The 6,000-nt window shown below is 42.4% G+C and overlaps 1 protein-coding gene across 1 annotated transcript in view; it reads right to left on the bottom strand.

The window, feature by feature from the left end:
• Positions 1 to 5,800, bottom strand: part of PIP5K1B (phosphatidylinositol-4-phosphate 5-kinase type 1 beta) — a 105,038-nt gene extending 99,238 nt beyond the window's left edge. The window contains exon 1 of the mRNA XM_085312532.1: positions 5,764 to 5,800. The gene's annotated coding sequence lies outside the window, so the exon portion shown is untranslated. The remainder of the gene's footprint in view (positions 1 to 5,763) is intronic.
• Positions 5,801 to 6,000: the final 200 nt, after the last annotated feature.

A 6,000-nucleotide genomic window follows, 5' to 3' on the forward strand; every position in this document is an offset into this window, starting at 1 on the left:
TCACAGCAAATTTATCGAAAAGAAAAGCAGAAGAGACCTTAAATCAACATAGGCAGATGCGAGTCTCCTGATTATGCTCTGTGTTACCAAAAAGAGTAAAAGTACAGTTGTCACTTTTATCTTGACTCATTGACCAAAAGATGACACTGCATGGCAGCTTCTTCATCAGTGCAGAAGGTAAGTTTTCACTCCTCCATCCTCAGGTGAGTCTCTCCTACTATGATCAGCAGGTACGGGTGGAAAAAACAGGCCTCCCTAATATACTACTGATCAGGATTATTTATTGCCTTAGCAATAAATTTTTACAATTACAGACAAAAATATTTGTACATTCACACAAAATGCATACACAAACCTACTCAAATTTTTAAGATATTAAAACGAGAGGAGTACATCAATGACAAAATTCCACAAGACATCTGGCACATCTAACTCTTACTAATTTTGAATGCCAGAACTGATACTGAAGTAATTTTAAATAAACAGTGATAAAAAAAAAAAATGTAATTCACGTAGCATTACTGAAAATAATCCTCAGCGTTTTCCCTACCTGAGATAGTTTTGGTTCTCTTTCAGAAGAGGAAAGTGACTTTACTGTTATTAACAGAGATACACAGAAAAGCCACCTTTGTACCACAGAACATCGATAGCTTTTTAAGAAGAAGGAAGCATCAACAAGTTTTGTCATGCCACCTGCTGCTTCATCAGCCTGGGCATGATTTCATACAAAGATCTGCTATACTCTTGGGCAAAAAGACCTGACACAAATTAAAACCAAGACTTTACTTAGATATAAAGGGAAAGAAGATGGGCAGAATCTTTCAAAGGCAGAAAGTTACCTTAGCCATATCCAAGAAATCTCAAAATCTTTCCATTTAATTCAACCATCCTCAGAGGATTTTGGCATGAAGTCCTAACAGGAAGTATACGAAATTTTTAGCTCCTTTTTAAGAACCCTACAATTTTGATTAGGAAAGGTTCATAACCATGAAAATTGCCATGCTGACCCCTCAAAAATATTTTATTTAGTCTTCTCATTGGGCATGGGTAATAGTGATGACTGCATGGGATTTTTAAGTTATTCAAATAAAAACTTAGCTACTCCCTGTTTCTTTGATCCTTAGGGTTATTGACTTTTATGGGGGGAAAAAAATAACAAAGACCATTTTTTTTCCAAAATTTGGTGAACCCTTAAATTGCAAACAATCCTTCAAATCACTAAGAGATCAGAGGCCATCAGTAAGCTAAAAAAAATTTAAGACCATTTAAGACATTGCCTGTGTCCCTACTGTCTCTTTGAAAGTCATTAACAATCAGCAAACCACAGCTTGAGACAAGTTATCTCATGCAGTTAATCCCCTTGCAAAACAAAAAAAAAGAAAGAAAGAAAAAGAGAAAAAACATCTTAGGTTTTGGGGAAAAGAACAACTATTTGTAATGAAGCCAGGTGGAGAACTCTCACATTGGTTCCCACAGTCTGCGTGGGTACCAGCAGGAGACCTCACGAGACATGACTAAATGGGAGCGAGACTCCAGCACTCGGATGCTTCCTGGTGCACACCAGCACTGTGACACRGGACGGAGCCTGGCACAGGCCATCGCCTCGAGCTCCCTCAGCTTGGCATCTCCCCGCTCCCAGAGCCGCCGTTGCTGGGTGCTAGGCACGCGGCAGACACATCCCTGTTGCAGTTAAGCTGCCATTTAGGGGCACCGATGCATCCTCTGGCATTGAGCTGACTCAGGCTGGTGCCCAGGCCAATTTGGCCTTGGTGAAAACCAACTCAGCAGGAGAAGAAAGCAAACRGAGAGGCACAGGAGGTGTTGGATCCAAAACAGCTCACAGACAGTCTTGCCTGCTCCCCTGCCTTGGTAGGCACAGCTCTGCCCATGGGCTTTGTCACACCACAGCTCCCATCAACACAAGAAAAAGCCCCAGAAGATACAGTGTGCAAGAGGCAAGACATAGATCAAGCCTAGGATGCAGAGTGGGAATGCAGCGTGGACAACGGCCAGTAGAAGCAAGTGTGTTTTCCCCTCTTGGCTGGGCAGGGGAAACACTAACAACAATCTCACTACGGTTTTCTCAAGAGCAGATGATAAAAGGTCTCCATCTGCTAACTCCACCTCCCCAAAGCATTTCACAAATCCCCTCAGTTTCATAGCACAACCCTACAAATGGTCGTACCAGGTAAATGTATCAGTGAATGACTCTGCTGAAACCAGCTTCCTTCCACATTATTTTTTTTTTGTTCTTGTAAAGTTATTTTTAACACAGATCATTTCCGCGATCCAATTTTACCACACAGCCTCACTAACACTTGTGCAACCACAGCCAAAGAAGTGGCAAAACAAATCACCAGAACAGTGGTGATTTTTAAGTCAGCTTTGGTGCTGAAGGCAACATCCCACTCAATTACACTGCCTGTCAAACTACAAACTTAATTGCTAGCAGTTTCCTTCAGTTCAAACGATAGGTCTCTGTGTTTCTAGAGTTGCAGACATGATTTAATAATTGTATTTGGAAATTACAGCTACAATTTTACTGTGCAATAGTATTCAACAAGACAGGTCCTCTAATTTATATTTTCATGTGCCAGAAAACTGCAGCTCAGGAAGTGTGTACAGAGACAAAACGAACCAAGTGGAACCAGATTCCAGATCACCAATGCTTCATTCATTGGACAAGTTTCATGATTCACAGTGAACTAGTTTCCACTAAGAGAGGATAAGAAATCTTATTGACGCTGGACTGTGACCAGTAGACACGCAGTTCTTACACAGTATTAAGCAACTCCTTCATCCTCTGTGTCTCAGTGGTGCTCTTKGTAGTATGGATGTTCCTCCAGCTCAGAGAGGCACTATAAATGGTACATCACTTTCTACAGACTTCAAATACTGYAATAATAAGAGTAACATCAAAAACATGGGGTACAAAACCCAAGGGGCTGAGTGGCATGCAATACCATGACATGAATCTCAAAGATGGAGCTAACTACAAAAATTAGCATCATCCAGCACTTGCTTTATATGACAGTCCTATGACTGCACATATGCAACACTACACAGTCAAGATTTTACAGGGAACTTCTATCTTGACTAGAACACAGGTCATTGCTGTAACACATTGAAGAAACTAATGCTGGCTTGCTATTACTTGTAAGTGTAAAAATTTCATTTCAAAATTCAAAAACTAAGCACATCTGGATGATAGTGAAGACATTCAAGGACACTTGAAGTATTTGCAACTTTCCCCTACTTTGTTGATTACAAACAAAAACTCCTTCTCCTTGCTGCAAAACTAATTAACAGGAAAACGGTAGAAGTGTACCTTGCAACAAGTTCACATGGTTTGCTAGTTCATAACTGGAGAATGAAGGAAGGTAAAAAATGGGATTTCCAGCTCACAGAAGGAGTAGTTGAAGTTTCTTGCCCCAAAGGAGGAGAAAAAGCTGTTTCTAGGTTGTACAAACGTGAAGAATAAGACAAGACRCATGACCTCATAACCACAGCAGGAATCTGCAATGACAAATCAGACACTTGATCTATTTAGGGAAGATAAAATTCAGAATGTCAGTGGTTTGGGCCAACAGCAAGCAACATAGCACAAGATGGATTCAATCACAAATTACTCTCAGCAGATGAGGAATGGTCACATAACACCGGGTGGCARGGAAGTTAGACGGTACCCTGTTCTCAGTCCCTGTCTAGCACTGTCAGCAGCACTTATTTTAGGTAAGCATTTTATTGAATTTATCTCATGCAGATTTCCTCATTCAATGCTAAGCTCTATGGTGTTTTCAGTATTTACAGCATACACTGAACTGCTCACTTATTCCTCTAAGTGCACTTTTTATTTAGTTCTTTTGTTTATTTTGTACATTTATTTTATTCTGTCCAAGCAATGAAGTTGGCTTTTTAGCTTCTGCAGCCTGCAAGTTTCAACTCTAGCACCACGTAATAACCAGGACAACCAGAGGTTCACACCACAAGCCGCAAGCAGTGCGTGCACTGCAACCACCACGCCAGGCTGTACTTATGCTCCCAGCAACCGCCAGCGCAGCACTCTGTGCTGCCCGGTGCCAAAAACCGTGCAGAAACTCTGCCGGCAGGTTGGAAGCCCTATGGGAGCTGGAGGGAGGACGAGAGGCAGCACCTTACCAGCAGCTGGCCAGGCCCTAGAGCCAGCCTCTGCCCTAGCTGCCCGAGGACGCCAAAGCACCCGGCGCACGGGGCCACCCAGATCACAAACGTGCAGAGCGGAGCAAGCAAGTTTCTGCGCGCACAGAACTGCGCTACCCAAGTCACCGAGAAAGCTGTTTCACAGYCTCCAGCTCATCCTGCTGGTGTCAAAAGTAAAACAAAAAAGTTTTCCGTAACAACATGCAGACTAGGTAAGGAACACCTTTTAAAGCCTGTTCCATAAAGGCGTGCTATTACAGCAAACCACGTAAGCACGTACTTACTTTTAAACATGTGCTTCCATTCTCCTGATATCAGCCAGACCTAAATGTGTAATTAAAGATCATAGGTCTAAACTAGCACCAGCTGAACTCAGTGAAAGAAACCTCCCACTGCTTTTAAACAGTTTAAGGATCAATCCTTAAACTTGGTATGCTGATTTTTCCACTCTAAGCCTATCTAATTGGGGGAGAGAAAGAGGAAATACAGTAAATATAGTAAAATATATGCACACTTAATTTTTCCTGGATGTATTAATTATCAGAAGCAGACCTTTAAAAAGGGAACAGACATATTTATTTGTTCAAAATTTTATCCTCATGAATCACTTTTTGAAGGCTATATGGCAAAAAAATTCATTAAAGGTGGGAGAAAGTACTGGGATGGAGGAAGAGATGTGACAAATTTAGAATTAAAACCTTTTCCTAAAGTTCTGAAAAAGCCAGAGAGTAGCAACTCTATCAGCCATTCATTAGACTACATATTCTCTGCTTTGAAGATCAAAGAAGTTCGAGAGACCATTTAATGAAGTCTAATAGAAAGTTTCTCTACCATAATAAACAATAGGTTAAGTATCCTAATAAACTTACGTTTGGCTTTAAAAAGACCCCTGGGTGTTACAATAGACATTAATGAACTTGCAAACTGCCAGTGCTCCTTATTCCAGGTTCAGTCTAAGAAGAATTTCTGTGTTTTTCCTTCTTTTGATCCGAGCTCCCTCCTCCACCTTACACTGTTTGAACGCCAGCACAAAACATTTACATAAATATATAATTTCCTACTAAAACAGAAAGTGAGCAAAACCTCTGCTTCCTCATCTTGAACAATATCCTTCTGGAAGGAACATGAGGCACATATTTACATTTCCTTTAGGAGACTGACAGTAGCACCTCCATAGATCTTTTTCCTAAGCAACAACAAACACTAACAGGTCAGTTTTAAAGAAATCACACTAAAAACGAGAAGGGAAGAAAAAAACCTATATCACCTAAACAGCGCATTCAGAACTTGGCTATTTCAGGAAAGCCACCTCATGGTACCAAAAGGTAACTTTACCGAACAGTTTCCTCCTCCAGGACATTATTCAGCAGAATTAGCCTCGCGAACAGAAACGCCTCAACCCACCCCAGTCCTTTCCGAGGCAGAGAAATAGCAAAAAAATCACGCCGCCGCCCCCGCAAAGACCTCCGCGGGGCGAGCTGCCCCGCTCGCCCTGCGCGCCAGCACCCGCTCCGCGCTCCGCTAAAACACAGCGGGAAGGAAGGAACGAATGAATAAATAAATAAATTAATAAATAAATGTCACCAAACCGGGCAGCGGCCGTCCAACGCCTCCGCGCCGAGACCTTCCAATCCACGGCAAAACAGAGTAAAACAAGGTGATTTTTTWAAAAAGGGAAAAAAACGCTTATATGCGTGCGTATATACACACACACGCATGCGTTCCTCCCCGCCTGCCTGCCTGCCGGCGAGCACGCCCCGACGGCGCTGCCCGCAGGCTACACCGAGTCCCGCCGCCCGCGCCCCGCGCAGCGCCCGCGCC

Source organism: Rhea americana, unplaced genomic scaffold (assembly GCF_003343005.1).
Source record: "Rhea americana isolate MKP2758 unplaced genomic scaffold, rheAme1 scaffold_11, whole genome shotgun sequence".
NCBI classification, from domain to species: domain Eukaryota; kingdom Metazoa; phylum Chordata; class Aves; order Rheiformes; family Rheidae; genus Rhea; species Rhea americana.